Raw genomic sequence first — 10205 nt, 5'->3', positions numbered from 1 at the left:
ATGCTAAAATTCACGGAAAATTTCAGCATGACCTTTGCTGAAAATAGGACATATGGAGTACCCGAATTTGCCGGAACGGAAGTTAATCGACATTCCAGCAAACTCAAGGGCCTCTCGGGTGGACAAGGCAAAAAATGCCTCCATCACAACATGGAAAATACATTGGCATGTGAAGAGGTGAAACAATATATGCATCTCCAAGCAGTATCATTGAACATTTTGGACAAACCACTACAAGCAATACTGGATCAGATACAAGAAGAATGTGAGTTATTCAGTCTGATGCTTTGTTCTACACTTTGATGCAAATTAGTATATAGAAGAAGCTACATTGATACATCATCATGCTGGGTAATATTAAACCCAAGCAACTTTATAATCAACCCAAGATACATAAACTACTGCACTGTCCTGCCTAATAAAAACAGTCATGCCAGCATATAGTATATAAATCTGAATTTGTGTTTACAAGAAGAGTGCCCATTGCAATGTAAACCTGAGAACACAACTCACCTCAAGTGCAGGATATAGCAGACACCTACTTCTTCAGTCAAGTGCAGTAAAACACCGTTTGCAGAACCTGTTTAGTCAGAGTTGAACATTAGAATCCATACTATGCTCTACTATGCTCGTAAAGGAACACTATGCTTGTAATGGATGTAGTTGAAGCAGGTTGGGTTGCTGGACTTTGCTGTGCTTGGAGAAGGTGCATTGCGTACCGAGAGCTAAACATACGAGCACATCTCGGATTTGTTCTCGGAACATGGAAATGGAAAATGCAGGTTGACATTTCATCTAGTAGTGAGCAAGCAAAAGAATAAAGGCATTGGGAAAACTAGGTGCACTGTATTTTGGGTAACATGGCCACATGTTCTCGGTTTGGCCACAATTCAAGCATTGTATTCTTGGGTCAATCTGGGTCACATGGTTTGCAATTCAACCATTTTTGGGTCAATGTGGGTAACATGGTTTGCAACAGAACCAATTTTGGGTTTGTTTGACTTTGCTGCCATTGGAGAAGGCGCATTGCATACCGAGAGGTGGTCGAGGAAGGCGAGCACGGCCACGTCGTCGCCGGTGACGATCTTCTCGGCCTCGTCGACGGCGGTGAGGTTCTGGACCGTAGGGCCCAGCTTCTTGCCGATCCAAGCGACAATGGCGTCCCTGCAGCAAAGCAAAAACAAAATTCTCAGCAGCTGCGGAGCGGGAACAGGGAGGGAATTGGGGATCTGCAGAAATTGCTCACTTGGTCCTCTCGCCGGAGTAGTCCCTGGGCACGCCGTCGATGAAGAAGAGGAGGGTGGGGTAGCCCTGCACGCTGTGCGCCTGCGCCAGGTCGTGCTCCTCGGTGGCGTCGGGGCGGCGTCGAGGCGGCGTCGAGGCGGCGGGGCAGCGGCGTCGAGGCGGTGTCGTGGCGGCGTCGAGGTGTCGAGGCGACGTCGGGGCGTCGAGGCAGCGTCGGGGCGTCGAGGCGGCGTCGAGGCGGAGGGGCAGTGGCGTCGGGAGAGGAGAGGGGAAGGGGATCGAGGGCGAGGGCGAGGGAGAGAGAGGGGATAGGTTTGGGCCGGGGAGGAAATATGGATGGGGGCGGCACAATACTAATGGCGCACCACCCCTCGAAGCGCCATAAGTACGTCCATACTAATGGCGCACCTCACCCTGGTGCGCCATTAGTATTTTTTCTTTGATTTCTGCTCGAGCCAACAGGTTATCTTCCACCTGACCTGATCCACATCAAGTTCCCTCTACTAGCTTGACTGGTCAGCAGCCAGTTCTCACGCCAGGAGGTCCTGGGTTCGATTCCCAGGCTCCACAATTTTTTTATGCATTTAAAATGCTGTTTGATACTTATTTGTGTTTAAATATGTTCAAACTTGTTTAAATCATAACAGTAATATTTTTTTTATAAGACAGGGGTGCGGGGGGTCGGCGGCGGCGGTTGAGTAGGGGAGGGGTGCGGGGGGTCGGCGGCGGCTGTTGAGTAGGGGAATCGACGGTGCGGGGGGTCGGCGGCGGCGGCTGGTGGACCGGGCGGTGCTCGGCGGCGAGGGGGACCGGATCTGGCGAGGTGGGATAGCGATCGAGATGGAGGGGGATCGAGATCGAGTGTCCATGAAATTTAAAAATATTCATGATAGTTCAAAAAGTGCCCATGAAATACAATCGAGAAATGAAGGCTACGATTTAAAATACAATCGATCTTAGCTAGCTATCTGTTCACAATCTTCTTACCCTTCTTTTTCGCAAATGGAGTTCTTCTGTGGAACGGACGTCCTTTAGGTAGGGTGGTCCTGCTTCTTCTTGTGGTGTATGCTGCTACTTCATCATCGTCGTCATGTTCGATCCTCGGGTCGCCGTACTTGTCGAAGTCTTGCTCATTGGCTACTCCATCCATTCCGATGATCTTCCTTTTGCCTCTCCTCACGACAACACGACTGGGCTTTGACGGGTCGGTAATGAAGAAGCATTGGTCCACTTGGGAAGCCAGTACCCATGGCTCATTTTTCGCGGTGATGTTTGCGCCCGCGGTCTTGGATTTGGCTTCGGGTATAACCATGGTGGTCAAATACTGGCCTTCTTTTAGGACGCTCCTGGCCCATCTGACACGGAACATTGGGACCTTCTCTCCAGCGTAGCTCAGCTCCTAGATCTCCTTGATCCTTCCGTAGTATCTGTCCTTGTCGTTACCGGTGTAGGATTCCATCGTTACCCCGGAGTTCTGATAACCATCGCTCTTCATGTCCTTGGACTCGGTGTAGAATGTGTAGCCATTGATATCGTACGCCTCATAGGTCATCAGGTTGTGCTCGGCGCCCTGTGACAAGGCGAATATGAGTCGTTCTTCCGCGGAAGAATCCTCATGTAAAGGGTATGACAGAAGCTTCTGCTTGAACCAACACGTGAAACATGAGTTGTGCTCTTTGAGTATATCTCCGTCCGTCCTCTGTTGGCCTCGGTCATTGTACGTCTTCTTAATAAAGGTTTTGTGCTCCTTCAAAGTCAGCGAGTCGACCCTCGAAGTCGACATGCTGAGGTGCCTGTTGACGGGCAGACCAACGGGGTTCTCGATGCCTAGATAATTCATGCAGTAGGAGATGCACTCTTCGGTCAGAAAGCCCCTGGCTATGCTTCCCTCTGGACGTGACATGTTGTGAACGTATCCTTTGATGACACCATTCATCCTTTCGAACGGCATCATGCTGTGCAGGAACGTCGGCCCGAGTTGCATGATATCCTCCACTATATGGACCAGCAGATGCACCATAACGTCGAAGAATGCGGGCGGGAAGTACATCTCAAGCTCGCATAGTATCACCACGATCTCTTCCTGTAGCCTTCTGAGTTGCCTCACGCTAATCGACTTCCGAGAGATGACGTAGAAAAAGTTGCATAGGCCAAATAGCGTTTCACGGACGTGCGCGTCCATGATCCCACGGATTGCAACTGGAAGTATCTACGTCATCAGCACGTGACAGTCGTGAGACTTCATCCCGCTGAACTTATGCTTCGCTGGGTCTAGGTATCTGCTTATCTTCCCCGCGTAACCGTAAGGAAGTTTTACTCCTAGGAGGCAGGTGAAAAACTGCTCGATCTCCTCCTCAGTTAGAGTGAAGCACGCGGGAGGGTAGTCATTTCCGGTCTTCTTGCCTTTGCGACGACTTTCTGTGTCCTTCTTCGCCTCATCATCATCATCATCATCATCATCATATATAGCGTGAAGCTCCTGCCTGATGCCCATTGATTTCAAGTCTGCCCTTGCTTTCGGCCCATCTTTGGTCCTCTCTGGCATGTTGAGCAGGGTACCAAGCAGACTCTCGCAGACGTTCTTCGTGATATGCATGACATCAAGGCTGTGAGGCACACGGTGGATCTTCCAGTATGACAAGTCCCAGAAAACAGACCTCGTTTTCCATACCTTCAGCAGCGGCTCTAGCGCCTTTCGCTTCTTTCCCGGCTCTGGCACCTTTTGCTTCTTTCCCGGCAGTGGGCAGTCTTTCCAATTTTTCAACAGCTTGTCTATTTCCTCGCCGCTCCTCGTACACGGGCGTTTTCGGGGTTCGGTTTCACCATCGAACAGATCCTTGCGTTTCCTCCACAGGTCATCGTCGCGAAGCCACCTTCGATGTCCCATGAACACGGTTTTCGAAGACCCGGGATCTCTATCTAGCTGGCGATAAATTGTGTCATCCATGCACCTTACGCATCCAGAAAATCCGTGGACTACCTGCCCCACGAGATATCCGTAACCGAGATAGTCGTGCACCGTCGTGAGCAGTGCGGCTCTCATAGGGAAATATTCTTTCTCTACGGCGTCCCACGTATTGTCTGGCGTTTTCCACAGTGTGTCTAGCTCCTCCTTCAGTAGCCCCAGATACAGATTGATGTCGTTCCCTGGTTGTTTCGGCCCTTCAATTAGCATACTCATGTGAATGTACTTCCTCTTCATGCACAATCAGGGGGAAGGTTGTACATCCACACAAACACAGGCCAGGTGCTATGTGTGCTTCTCTGGCTGCCAAACGGATTGACTCCATCGGTGCTCGCGCTCAGCACGATGTTCCTTGGATCCTTCCCAAATTCTGGGTATTCGAAGTTCAACGCTTGCCACTGGCTCGCATCCTTAGGGTGACTCAGCATCTTGTCTTTTTATCTATCTCCGGATCATTTGCGTCATCTTCTCGCTTCTTCTCCTCCCTATCCGCGTGCCAACGCAGGAGCTTTGCTACCTTAGGGTCCGCGAAATACCGCTGCAGACGAGGAGTGATCGGAAAGTATCACACCACTTTTCGAGGAGCTTTCTTCCTCTTCTTGTATTGAGTGACGCCGCACACCGGACATATGGTAGACTCCGCGTGCTCGTCCCGATAAATGATGCAATTGTTCATGCACACATGGTATTTCACGTGCGGTAAATCCAGAGGACACACGATTTTCTTCGCCTCCTCCAAACTGGTCGGGCACTTGTTCCCCTTGGGAAGACGTTCGTGCCAGAATGATATGTTCTCGTCGAAGCATGCGTCGGTCATTTTGTGTTTTACCTTCATCTTCAGAGCCATGAGCGTTACTTTCAGGCGGGTATCCTCGGGCCTGCATCCTTCATACAATGGAGTAACTGCGTCTAACTCAAGTTGATCCATCTTGGCTTTCTCTCGGGCGGCAGCTCTTGCGTTATCCGTCTGCTTGAGAAGCAGCTCTTGAATATGAGGGTCCTGCACCCAGCCCATCGATGGTCCAGCGTCGTCTGCTCCGCCGGGATCATCACCTTCATGATCATGCCCGTCGTCTGCTCCGGCATCTTCCTCATCATCATGTCCTGCATCTTCTACATGATGACTGTGTACATCATCACCGTCATGATCATCTCCTGGGGATTCTTCGTCTTCTCGCCCGCCCGAGCCGCGGTGGTTGTCTTGCTGCCCTTCCTCATTTCTTGCCCGTCCCCCATGGACGACTTCGTAGTCATCTTCATCACCTTGCCACCGATAGCCATCCATGAAACCACGCAAGAGCAGGTGGTCCCGCACCTGCCCGGAATCCGGGTCCGCAATAAGGCTCTTCATCTTGCATCTTCGACACGGACATCTTATCTCCGTCTCGTTCTTTTGAAGCATCTCGGCCTTCGCGGACCTCAAAAACCTATTCACGATGCCTTCGGTCATCATGCGGACCATGGTCGCCTGCGGGGTAGAGCAAAACGATATTTTAGAACCAAGAAAAAATTTGGCATGACTTTCCCTAAAAATAGGACCAAAAAGAATGCTTAATGCCAAAATTCTCGCCGAAACGGAAATGAATCAACATTCCGGCAAAATATTGGCAACTATCGCATTTCAAATACCGGTACACCTCCAAACACAAACACATATGCAACACCACAAACATATGCAACACCATGAACATACATAGATCTAGCTAGGCCATAATAAGTGCATGTGCACATTGTTGTAGGGAGAACAACATAAATATATCTTCCCCCCTTACTTACCTATCAAAACAAGGTAATTTAACCACTTAAATTGAATGAATCTATGGTGGAAATGAGGTGAAAAAGAGGAGGCACCCGAGACAAGGAGGAGGTGGAGAGAATGTAGTGGGGAGAAAGTGAGTGTGGGTAGGAGAGGCTGTCCAAAATATCTTGTTGCTTCCCACTTACTAATGGTGCACCAACTCTAAATGCGCCATTAGTAATCCAGGTTACTAATGGCGCACCTTCTGGTGGTGCGCCATTAGTAGTTTTGCAAAAAAAAAAATACTAATGGCGCACTGTTCCACAATGCGCCATTACTAGTTTAAACTAGTAATGGCGCACGGTGGAACAGTGCACCATTACTTGTTTAAACTAGTAATGGCGCACCGTGGAATAGTGCGCCATTAGTAGTTTTGCAAAAAAAGGAATAAAAAATATAATAAAAAAACAACATTAGTGGCGCACTTTCCGACAGGTGCGCCATTACTAGTTACAACTAGTAATGGCGCACTGTGTCTGGATGCGCCATTAGTATGTTTGGACAGGCGCACTAGTTCAAAAAAAAATTGATACTAATGGCGCACCCTGGGCCAGGTGCGCCATTAGTAGTTTCAACTCTAATGGCGTATCAGAAGGTGGTGCGCCATTAGTATATACTAATGGCGCACCGCTTGTCTGGTGCGCCATTAGTGTCAATCCCATCTATAGCCCTTTTTCTAGTAGTGCAATATAGTGCAGAGGAAGAGCCAGTTTAATGCATGGCATGCGGTGTTGACGGCCTCGGCCCAAAAACTATGTGGCAACTTGTATTCATCCAACATGGACCTTGCCATCTCCACAAGTGTGCGGTTCTTCCTTTCTGCTACACCATTTTGTTGGGGAGTGTATGGAGCTGAATATTGATGCTCAATCCCTTCATCACTAAGAAACTCTTCCAAGGTGTAGTTCTTGAACTCAGATCCATTATCACTTCTTATTGCCAGAATTTCTTTGTCAAACTTGCGTTGTGCTTGCTTGGCAAAATCAATAAAGGTGATCTTTGTCTCGTCCTTGGATTTGAGGAAGAAGACCCATGTATATCTTGATTAATCATCCACAATGACAAGTCCATAATTTTTCCCACCAAGACTATCCCATGAAGGAGGCCCAAAGAGATCCACATGAAGGAGCTCTAAAGGCCTTGAAGTAGACACAATATTCTTGGGTGGGTGCTTTGATTGATGTTGCTTCCCGGCTATGCATGCACTACACACACGATCTTTCTCAAAAGAGAAATTGGTTACTCCAAGGATGTGATTACCCTTTAAGAGATCTTGAAGATTTCTCATGCCGACATGGGCCAGCCGGCGATGCCATAGCCACCCATTGTCGGCCTTGGCCATTAGACAAGTTGCATGAAATGTTCTCTCTTTCGAGAAATCAACCATGAAAAGGTTGCCATCCAACTATCTAATAAAGGCCACTTCGAGATTATCTCTCTTAAAGACTTTCACATCCGTGAGTCCAAAGAGTGTATCATAACAAACAGAAACCAATTGGTGAACATAAAGCAAATGGTATTTGAAGGATTGGACAAGCATGACATTTGCAAGAGACATGTCATTTGTGATAGCCACCTTGCCCAACCCGAGTACCTGTCCTTTTGATCCTCCACCTAACATAATGCTCATAAATGGTTGAATAGCTTCCATGAAACCGTAGAGCAACTTTCTATCTCCGGTCATATGATTTGTACATCCACTGTCAATCACCCATTTTACTCCACCGGAGAAAGCAACCTACACACAATTATTTCTTGGTTAGAGGCACCCATTTTGCAATGGGACCTCTCAGGTTAGTCACAAGGGTCTTAGGGACCCAAATAGCATAAAACTGAAATGCATTTCGAGGACCAACAAACTTAGCAAAAACTTCTCCATCCTTATTGTTACGAAGTACATAGGATGGAGGCATGAACTCCTTTGGCTTGTTGAGAGTAGGCATGCCCCTTGTGGCCTTCCCACCAACAAAATTACCTTTCTCCTTGTGCCCTTCTCATAAAAAAGTTTCTTTTAGATGGGTGGTGCACTTTTGAGAGGATGTCTTCTTCTTGCTTGTGCTTGGGTCAAACCCAAGTCCCTCTTTGGCAAACACCTCATTGTGTTGGCTCAACACCTCATTAAGGTTCTTTTGCCCTTGAGCACATGTCATGATCCCTTTCTTGATTTGATCCTTGAGAAAGCGATTCTCCTCAAGAATAGATGCTAGATCGCTACTAGAGTTAGTAGTACAAGCATCAACATTGATAATAGGAAAAGGGTAGGCCTTGGCTAGAGTTTCAAGATAAGTAAGCTTAAGAGTATCAAAACTCTTTGTAAGAATGGTGAGCTCTTCTTCCTTAGTCTTGAGGGACACGGATAGGAGCTCACAATCCTTAGAGATAGAAGCATTAGACTTCACAAGCTTACTTTTATCATTCATCAACTCTTTGCAAGAGTCAATAGCCTTTTTCAAGGAGGCAAGATCTTTAGTATGAACATCAATGTTCGCACCAATTTTTAAGCATAGTTCATCATTTCGTGCTTCCTCATATTGGACTTTCCGCTCAAGGATTTCATATTTTTTTCCTTTTCCTCGGTGACAAGGGTTTCGAGTTCCTTAATGGAGATGGTGTGCTTACTCACCATCTCCACAAGCATACGAAACATAGTGAGCTTCTTTCCTTTAAGAGAACACATGAACTTATTTAGTTTAACAAGCATAGATTAATCTGTATCATCATCCTCATAACTATCCTCCGCATCAAGATACTCATCACTAGTAGTAGGAGGAGTGAAAAGAGGAGGATTTGATCGTGGGGTTACCTTGACCTTGTCAGGAGAGTGTTGGTCCTCTCCATCTTCTACCACGGCCTTTGCCATGAGGCACTTGTGAGCATTGCCCATGTAGTCCTTCATGTAGTTGTAGGTGACAACATCACCACTCCTGTTGACTAGCGTCAATGTGTTTTGAGAATGTTGAGCAACTCCGGCAACACCACTAACATCATCCGGATCGGATTCTTCTTGAGCAACCATTGCTTTCCCATCTCTCTTCTTGAGCTCGGAGTTCAAAGGATTTGGCAACTTCTTCTTGGGAAAGATCTTGGGAAACCTTGGTTTATCCTCTCTCTTCTCATAAGGGCGCTCATTGGAAAAGTATTTGGTTTCTTCACAGTTGTAGCATTTTCTTACTTTCTCCTTTTGAAATCTTCCCTTGAATTTTCCCGTGCTAAACTTCTTGACAAAGAGAGCCATGTCTTCATATGAAGGGCCCTCATCGGATTCAACCTCATCACCATCTTCATCATCATCATCATCATCTTCTTCTTCTTCTTCTTCTTCACTTTTCTCATCTTCACATACATGCTTGGCCTTCAATGCAAGATTGATCTTTGGTGTTGGAGTACCATGCATTGCAAGATGTTTTGTAGCATTTGCCTTTGACTCTTCAAATAGTTGGAAAGTGGATATGATGTCATATGTAGTCATTTCCTTGAAGGCATGGTGTTGTCTTATGTCCCACACCATTTGATGGTGATATGGGGAAAGAGCATGAAGCAACTTGTCCACAAGGAATCGCTTAGTCATGTTGAATCCATCTTGTGTCTTGTCACACTCACACGACTCAATGTCAGCGGTGCGAGTTATGAGACGCTCAAAGAGTTGATTGGGAGTTTCACCTTTCTCCATACAAATTTTTTGCAATTGCCCCTTGGCAATTTCATATTGAGCATTTCGAGGGGTGGAGGTACTGGTCTTGGATCTTATAATACTTTCCCATAGTTCCTTGGTACTTGTGATGTGGTCTCCTTTGCTTTTTCAACTGTACCTCTCCTTATACACATGATTGCAGTGTCATTGAGATTCTTTTCATAAATTTCTCTTGGTGTAGGATTCTTTGGATCAACCACATGGTAACCATACTCCAAGATCTCCAGCATCTCATCATTCCATATCAAAGATGATCCTACATAGCAACTCTCCACAATGAAAAATCGGAAGTGTCATCAAGTAAAGGAGGTTTTCCTTGAGGGTTATATTTTGGTTTCTCAACTTGGGGTCTTGCATAAAGCCAAGGAACGCTGGAGTGTTCATTGCTAGGAGGTTGTTGACCAAGTGATTGAGTAGGCACAGTTGGCCTCGAAGCCGCACCACACAAAAGTGGTGCAAGCACCGTGGACAACGTGGCTATTCTCATTTGGACCAAGGCCTCAAGA

The sequence above is a fragment of the Triticum urartu genome, chromosome 2A (assembly GCF_056163025.1).
Source record: "Triticum urartu cultivar PI428250 chromosome 2A, HENAU_Tu73, whole genome shotgun sequence".
Lineage (NCBI taxonomy): Eukaryota > Viridiplantae > Streptophyta > Magnoliopsida > Poales > Poaceae > Triticum > Triticum urartu.
This window is presented reverse-complemented; position numbering follows the sequence as displayed.